This window comes from Camelus bactrianus, chromosome 20 (genome assembly GCF_048773025.1).
Source record: "Camelus bactrianus isolate YW-2024 breed Bactrian camel chromosome 20, ASM4877302v1, whole genome shotgun sequence".
Taxonomy (NCBI): Eukaryota; Metazoa; Chordata; class Mammalia; order Artiodactyla; family Camelidae; genus Camelus; species Camelus bactrianus.
This window is the reverse complement of record NC_133558.1, coordinates 4,081,938-4,090,804: the sequence shown is the minus strand read 5'-3', so window position 1 is coordinate 4,090,804 and position 8,867 is coordinate 4,081,938. Positions and strand designations below refer to the sequence as shown.

Below are 8,867 nucleotides of genomic sequence, written 5' to 3'. Positions count from 1 at the left end.
TTTTCACCTTCCAGTTCATTCCACCACCATCATTTGTGGGCATACCTCCTAAAGGTCTTCCCTGTGTGAATGCCTGCTCCTGCCAGCCCACTCCCAGCTGGGCAGCCAGAGTGAATTCTCCAACATGCAAATCTCATGATGTGACCCCCTAGTTAAAACTCTCCAATGGTAGCTTCTACTCTTAGGATAAAATTTATTTCTTTTATTTTTATTTATTTTTTCAGTCATATAGGACCTTACATATATTCCTTTTCATATTTTTTTCCACCATAAGTTACTATAAGATATTGAATATGGTTCCCTGTGCTCTACAGTATAAAGGATAAAATTTAAGTGCTTTGACATGGTGGATGAGACCCTGTATGACCCAGCCACAGCTTTTGCTCGGTTCCCTCCCTTCACACACAGTCTCCAGTTCAGCACACTCCATCTTGCCTGTGCGGCTTTTTGTACGTGCTAATCCGTCTGGACTGTCCTCTCGTCTCCTCCATCCTTTTACCTGGTGTTATGGGCTGAATTGTGATCCCCCCTCCCCAATTTGCATGTTAAAGTCCTAACCCCAGTACCTGAGTGTGACCGTGTTTGGGGACACGGCCTTTCCAGAGGTAGTCAAATTAAAGTGCGGTCATTTGGGTGGCCCTTCATCCAGCGTGGCGAGTGTCCTCACAGAAGGAGGAAGTGCGGACACGGAGTTGTGCAGAGGGAAGATAATGTAAAGTCACACGGGGAGAAGACGGCCGTCCAGCAACCAGGGAGAGATGCCTGGAGCCCATCCTTCCCTCACAGCTTCCCAGGGAACCAACCCTGTGGGCGCCTTGATCTTACACTTCCGGCCTCCAGGACTGAGAACTAGTAAGTTTCCGTTGGCCGAGCCACCGGTCTGGGGCCCTTTCTTATAGCAGCCCTCGCTCACTAACACCCCTGGATAATTCCTGCTTATCTTTTATTTTTAAATTTATTTTTATTTTTTAATTGGAGTACAGTCAATTATAAAGTGTCCATCTCTGGTGCACAGCACAGTGTCCCAGTCATGCATATACATACATATTGTCGTTTTCATATTTTTTTTTTCCATTGAAAGTTATTATAAGATACCTGCTTATCTTTTAGATGTAAACTTACGTATCACTTAGCTTTGACCTCCTGGGCTAGGCTAGATAAGCCTCTTCTGTGCTCCCCCAGGCCTCCCCCTCATGGGCACCTCTTCTCTCCTGGAGCATGTGTGATGCGGTCTGTGATTTTGTCTGTGCTGCTAATTAGACTGCGCTCCGTGAGGGCGGGCCCAGAACTCCCCCACACACCCCTTGTCTCCAGATCCTCCCGGGTGATAAGGTAGAGGTCTGTATCAGGTATTTATCGCGGCATCACGAATGACCCCACAACTTAATGGCTTAAGATGACAAACATTGATCATGCTGCGGTGTTTGCAGGTCAGGAATTCCGGAGCAGCTTAGCAGGGTGGTTCTGTTGTGAAGCTGCGGTTAAGAGGTCCCTGGGTCACCTGAAGACCTGACTGGGGCTAGAGCTTGTCCTCCAGAACGGCTGCTCATGTGGCTGTTGGCAGAGGCCGCTGGTTCTCACCCTGTCTGAGCCTCCCCAAGTGCCTGTGTGGGTGCCCCCCTGACGTGGTGGCAATTTCCCCCGAAGGGGATGAGTCAGTGCCTCGTGTGTCCTGATCTCAGCTGGACCATTATTTCAGCCATCCTGGCCACGCTGTATACATTAGAAGTGACTGAATGGTGGGAGGGAGGGCTAAATTGGGAGTTTGGGATGAGCAGATACAAACTACCATATACAAAACAGATAAACAACGAGGTCCTACTGTGGAGCACAGGGAACTACCATCAATGTCTTGTCATGTCTTGTAATAGCTTGTCATGAAAAAGAATATATGTGTGTGTGTGTGACTGAGTCACTATGCTATACACCAGAGACTAACACAAAGTTTTTTTTCCACAATATAATTTTTATTTTAAAACCTTTTTTCCCTTTTTCAGTTTTGTTATGTAGAATTATTACAGTTCGACTGCACACACACATTCTACTGCATGTAAATACGTGTACACAGTGTACTGCACTTTTTTTAGTTTTCATATATGTACTAATTACTGTTTCTAAGAACAGATTAGATCTCTAGCTTTTTAATAACATGACACAAGCTGAAGTAAATCAACTCTATTCAATTAAAAAAAAGAACTGACTAAGCACAGTCACACATGACAGGAGGGAAATGAGCCTCTGCTCTTTGAAGCAAAGAGTATCAGGGAATTTGTGGACGTATTTTTTTTTTAACCACCACAGGACTTGTCGAATAAATAAAAAGATGCGGAATAAATGCACCAAGACCTCTCCCCTCCACTGACTGACTGATTCAGCCAGGCATTGACTGAGCACCTGCCGCGTCCGGCGTGCCTTCCCTGGTTAGAACATCTCCCGGGGCCATGGGAACCGCAAAGCAGTGGGGGCAGTGATGCGTCATCTCTCAAACGTGTGCGTGACAAGGACCAGGGGACCGCTCTGCCCCGGGAGCCCGGGCGTCGCTGCCCCAGCACGGTCCCGATTCCTGTCTAATCCCATCTGGCTCCGCTGTGGGTCCTCCCCTCAGCCCTCCTGAGCTTTTAACGATGGCCTGTTCTCTTTTGTATTTCCTAATGTGTATTTTGGAGTCACTTTCACGATTTTCTGTCCATACCTCTTCAGATCATCAGCCCTTGGAAGACAACCTGAGGTGTCTCAAGTTCAGCACGGAGCCTGGGACACGCTGGTCGCTGAATAAATGTTAGTGGACTGTGTGTGTCCATCTGTCACACGTGAGCCCCTTCCAGACATAGCAGCTTCGGTTCACCCAGCACAGGGGCCAACGCCGCTGTCACAGCTGGGAGCTGGGGGCCACCGGGCCCTTCCCCGCCCCCGCTCCAGTCCCACAGGCCCCGGGTAAAGCGTCAGGACCTTGACCTCACTTTTTGATGGGTGGCCAACCTCTGACACAGCCGTTTCTACTTTTTAATGTTCCTTTGCAAACATTGCCTCATTTCCTTCCCCAGCAGTCCTCGAGGCTCCGGGAGGTCATGCGTGAGCTTTCTGGAAAATCGGAACGGAAGAGCTAGAAAACAGCAGAGGAACATCGTTTGGCCAAACATTGTCAGACCTTCCTCCGTTTCACTCAGTGTCTGGGAACAAGCCAGCGGCAGATGTAGGACGGAGACCAGGGCAGTCTCCTGACTCCTGTCCCATGCTCTGTCCCTCTGCGCAGCAGGTGGGCGCTGCAGCTCAGTGGCTGAGAACAGGGGCTGTGCAGGGGGGCCTGGGTGCTTAGCTCCGGGCGGCCACCGGTGAGATGCTGTACGACTCAGCTGGTCGTCTGTGAAATGGGAATGTCGGTCCCTGCCTCCTAGGGTTGTCATGAGGCCGAAATCACACAACCCAGGCGGAGCCTGGCCTGTGATAAGTCAGTGAATACCAGCCATTATCACACCGCACCATCCTGGCCTTTGTTTTACTGGGGTGGGGAGCAGGCAAACGGGAAAGAGTCCTGTTACCCATGTCCGCAGAGGATCTGCATCTCCTCACTTCTGTGTCCTCAATCAGCGGCCCCAGAAGAGGAATTAATTATTAATTATTAATTTATTATGGTTAATTCATTTATGATTTATTTGTTCATCTGAAACAGACAGCTTGCTGGGTGCAGTCCTGACAGTTGAAGACGATGGTGGTGTGTGTGTGTGTGTGTTTGCATGTGTGCTATTTGCCTGATGTTTTGCAGGAAGCTTTTACTGTAGCTCTTGGTTATGAGACTGTGTTGGTGAAGCTACTTCTGTAAGATCAACTGATTGGAGACTCCTGTCCTGTACATACACAATTGAGAGAGAGAGAGGAAGAGAGAGAGGGAGGGAGAGAGTCTTTTAGATTCTGCCTGGCACTGACAAAAACTTAGGCTTGGACAAAGATTGGACACTTGCTGCATGAGTCACGGAGAGTAAAAGGTGGAAGGATGGGGCGTGCCCTCCTTAACAATTTGGATAAAGGAAGAAATGAGAAGGGAATTTTCTGAGGTGGTGTCTGCATCTGAGGAAGAAGCCACAAAGTAAGGCAACAGGTCCCAGTTTGGGGACGTTTCTTCCTCCTGCTACTTTTGTTTTATTAATGACTTCACCTCCGCTGAGATTTTTTTTTTAATTGAAGCCAATTAAGAATCATTTGATTTGAGGACAGAACTACATTACAGATCCCCAAGAGAATGACGGGGACAATGAGGCTTATTGGGATGAGCCCCAGGAATCCCTGGGCACCTCCCTCCCCAGGTGTTGCATCTGCTGACTGAGTGTGGCTCCCACACCGACTCACCTGTTACGCTCTGCTCCTGAATTTCTTCCTTGTGCTTCATTGTTTTCCAAAGCATTGGGTTTTTTTTTTTTTTTTTTTCCTTCTTCTTCGAATTCTTCCAAGGGAAATTTTTCCCTTAGAAAATAAAATAGCTGCTTTATTTTGCAAGAACAAAGTCCAGCTTCCTACCAAACCCTAGTGGCTTCAACTTGTAGCTTAAATTTCTTTTGATTCTCTTATCTTCATACAGATAACTTAAGACAGAAACTTCAGATAAGGTCCCAGGCAGCAAAAGGATTATTTGTGGCGTAGACCGAGTAAGGGGAGGAACTCGGGTGGATTTACTCACCCAGTTCCAGCTTTAGTTTACTAAGGAGATTTAGGGGTGGTGGGAAGAGGGTGGGGACAGGGACTTGCGTTCTGCTTATAAAGTGCTGGAACGCCCTTTTCTCCCCTCCTTCCTCTTTATCACTTTTGCAATTGGTGTAGCCTTGCTGCTCACAGAGCCTCCTGATGTGTGGAGCACAGTCCCCTCTGAGCCCTCAAGGCAGGGAAGGCCTGGCTGATGTCCCCAGAACCCTGAAGCGCTGGTTAGGGAGGAGTTTTTCTGTTGAGAGTTTGGTCAAATGACCTTAGTTGTGTTTTCCCAGATGGGGCCTTCCTTTCTCCTTTTGGAAATTCCGGGTCTAGATTCCAGGAGTCAGATCTATCTGACTTCATCACATCGCAGTGGAGAGAACAGGGTGACCGCATGCCCACAGTTTGGGCTGGGGGCCCCCACGCCTGGTGCCCAGTCAACATGCGGGTGCTGCGATTTCCCTGAACTCCTGCGTGTTAGCCTCTGCCTCGCCTCTCCTTCCCGCAGGGGCCAATCTCTCCAGTTCTCAGGTGCCTGTTCGTTTCTGGGTTTCCTCATTTTCTTTCCCATCCTGCCCCATCCTGGGGCTCCTCCTCTCTCAGACTCAGGCAGCCAAAGAGGGAGAGAACACAGAGCCCAGAGGGAGCAGGCAAACTGCTCAGAGAACATTGCCTGGAGGGCTTAGAATTCAGGGTCAAGGCTTCAGTTTGGTCCTTCACAGACAGCGGAGAGCTGCTTCCTGTGTGCAGGGGGGCAAAGGGAGATCTTTCCTCAACTTTAACGTGTGCCAAAATGTGGGCTGTCTTGGAAGCAGAGCCCTGGGGTGTTAACTCATCAGGAGTGTTCAGAGCATCTCAGTGTGCATGTTGGATTAGACTTGTCTCCTTGAAAGGTGCCTGCATTCCAGAAACACATGCCAGGCCCATGGGTCCCAAATACCAGGGAATGAGAAGGAAAACCACACAAAGTGGAGTTGGAACTCCTTCCTCAAGGTCGCCCTTTTGGCCTACCGAGTGCCAATTTAGGCACCGTGGACAACGTTTGCAAACGGGGGAGGGGATTGGAATATGGCCTATAATCCAGCTGGGCTGCAGTGCGAGGTCCTGTCGTGGGCAGGCCCCATGGGGCCCTCCCTGATCTCTTACTCGGATCAGGGTCTCCTCTCAGTGAGATGCCCTGGCCCTGGCACTGGGCCTCCTCGATGCTGGACTTCCCATCACCTGTCGCCACACTTGTCACTACCCATCTTCTTCCTCCCAAGAGGGACTCCCTCCCTCCCAGCCACTCAGAGGTCTGGCTCTCCTGGAGCCCTGCGGGAGGAGTGCCAGCCGGCTGCAGTGAGCCTCATGGGCCCAGGCCACCCCGAGACCGGACACCCACAGAGGGGCAGTGGAGACAGGGGAGAGGCAAGTTTGTAGTCCATTCATCCGGCCACCCATCGCCCTGGTCCTGAGCTCTTCTCTGGGCTGAGGGCCAGGCTGGTTGTCATGGCAGGGACTCCCCATCTGGGATGGACACTTCATCTATGAGCAAAGATTCCGGTACAGGATGCTGAGAACTAGGAGACAGAGACACACGGACTAGGGGATGTCTGATAGGGACAGACACAGAAAGGTGGAGCTTCCATGGGCAGGGGAGTCTGAAGGACCAGGAAGGGAATTCCCTTGTTGTTTCCTGAAGCAAGTATTGACTGGGCCCCCCTACTTTGTCCCAGGCAGTGGGCACCTGGCACGGGGGCTGGCGGGGGTGGACACGCAGTGAGAAGCAAAACCAGACTGGGTCCCTCCTTCGTGGAATTGTGTCTGTTAGGGGAGACGGATAGCGATCAAATAAGCACAAAGAGAAATGAATACTTACAGGCTGCGGGAAGGCTGAGGGCGCTTCGGGGAGTGCGACGGGGCCCTGGCCAGCCTGGGGGATGGGGAGGCAGTGGGGAAGGCAGAGCGTCCTTTGAATTGAACTTTGAAGAATGAAATCTCAAGTGACCCAGGTGAAGGGGGGCAACTGAAAACCTTTCGGACAGAGAGGGACGGTGCTGACGTGGACTCAGCAGCGGAGGGAGGGCTGGACATCCCGGGAGGTGGGCAGCAGAGATGGGGTAAGGCCGGTATAGGCTTTGTTTAGGCTTTTTCCTAAGAATGATGGGGACTCCAAGGTCAAGTTTTAGGCTAGAGGGCAGGGTGGGTGCAGGGATGGTGACGGGATCAGATTTGAATTTTGAAAAGGCCCCTGGCAACAAAATAGAGAATTACAGAGAACAAGAGAAGCCAACATATATTTACTTCTACTGAATGGAATCCTATTGTATGTATTGTTCTGTAACTCGCCTTTTGTTTTTTTTTTTTACTTAAGTCATATTGATCTGTCTCATTAGGCTGAACAGTGCCGCCCAGTTTTCCGTAGCACAGATGCAGTCTTTGTAACCACTCATGGTTTATTGAACTATTCTAAGTTGTCTCTACTTTTTTATTTTTACAAACTCTCCTGGCAGGAACCTCCTTGAACATGGGTGTGGCAGGTGTGGAGAGATTGCGGCTCTCGCCTTGAGTGTGGGCGAAACCCATGGGTAAAATGGGATGAAGTCCTGCGATTGGCTTAATGGGCTCGGATTGTCCCAGGTGCGGCCGGTTTCATCACGGAGCCCTCGAAGGAGAGGTCTGAAGTGCGAGGGGCCGCAGGCGCGGAGAGTGGCCTCTAGTTGCTGTGAGTGACAGTTCGCAAAATGACAGCATCCCCCAAACAACTGCAAGGAAGTGAGTTGTGCCAACAACCTGAGGGGGCTTGGAAGCAGATCTTTCTGGAGTTGGACCTCCAGGTGAAGACGCAAGGGGTCCTCATCTTGACTTCAGTCTTGTGAGATTCTGGGCAGAGAACCCAACGAACACGTGCTTGACTCCTGACCCTTAGAAACTGTGAGATGACAATTTTGCATCGTTTGAAGCAGCTAAGTTTGTGGGACTTTGTTAGACAGCAGTAGAAGACAAATATCATGGATACATTCTCTCCAGGACAGACAGAGGTACAGTTCCTGGAGTGGGAAGGGATGAATATTTACATCTTTAAGAAGTATTTTCAAGTTTTTCCCCCAAACGTCGCGCCCATTTAACATTCCCTCCAGGAGAGAATAACTCCTACTATTATTCGTTTTTTCAGGTTTGCCAATCTGATGGGTCAAAACGGCATCCCATTTTTGTTTGAGTTTTTCCTTCCTCATTATTCCTGAAGGGGAATCTCTTTGGATATCTTTCCTTGCCTACTCATTGCCTTTGCTTTTTATTCTATTGTCTTTTTCTTCTGTGGAAAAAAAAAAAAAGTATGCAAAGATCCTGGTGCGTGCTAAGCGCTTGATAAATGGTAGTTGCCATGATTGTTACTGATTTCTGGGAATTGAACACATAAGGATTCTATTAATCCTTTATTACAGTTGTTACTTGCATCTTACTTCAGTCTGATTTTGATGAAAAAATTTCCCAGTTTTTAAATGTCAACAATTTCAGCCAATTAAAATTCACAAACAGAGCCGGTCATGTGGGTCAGACAAACTCACTTGTGTCCAGCTTCCGCGCTCTCTCCTTCCCTCCGTTTTGCGACTCTTCTCCGTTTCTCAGGACAGTGATCTGTACCCTCCTTAGATGAGGGAGGAAGCCTTGGATACTTTCTTATGCCTGGAAACATTTTATAAGTAAGAATGATCTTTCTTTGAAGGATTGGAAAAATTCACTTTTATAAACCTACCTATATCTGATGCTCTTTTTGGAGGTGGATTTTTTTTTTTTTTTTTGCTACCTTTTCGATTTTTCATCTGGTCATTAGTGTGGTCTGGTTTTCTACCTTTCCATGGATCAAATTTTGACATTTATATTTTCTTGAAAATTACCCTTTTCATCTAGATTTGTGCATGTATTGGTGTGAACATTTCAATGAGGTTCTCTAGGACATTTTGATTTTTTGTAGTGATGACCCTTTTGTCATTCCTAGTGTAATTTTTTGGGGTAAAATATTTTACTTATATGTTTGTGAAAAGGTTATTGTCCATGTGATAAAAATCCAGTGGCACAAGGGCATACAGTAAAAAAAAATCTATACAGGGACATCCTTGTCCCCCAGCTGTCAAGTCCCCCTTCTTGTGTAACCTCCACCAAATTGATTTTAGAACATTTTCATCATCCCCTAAAGAAACCATGGA

At 48.5% G+C, this 8,867-nt stretch overlaps 1 long non-coding RNA gene across 1 annotated transcript; it reads left to right on the top strand.

The window, feature by feature from the left end:
- Positions 1 to 8,343, top strand: LOC141574127 (uncharacterized). The gene is made up of 3 exons (XR_012500816.1): positions 1 to 852; positions 2,701 to 3,256; positions 7,173 to 8,343. It is a non-coding gene; the product is annotated as an uncharacterized LOC141574127 (long non-coding RNA).
- The last annotated feature ends 524 nt before the right edge of the window (positions 8,344 to 8,867 follow it).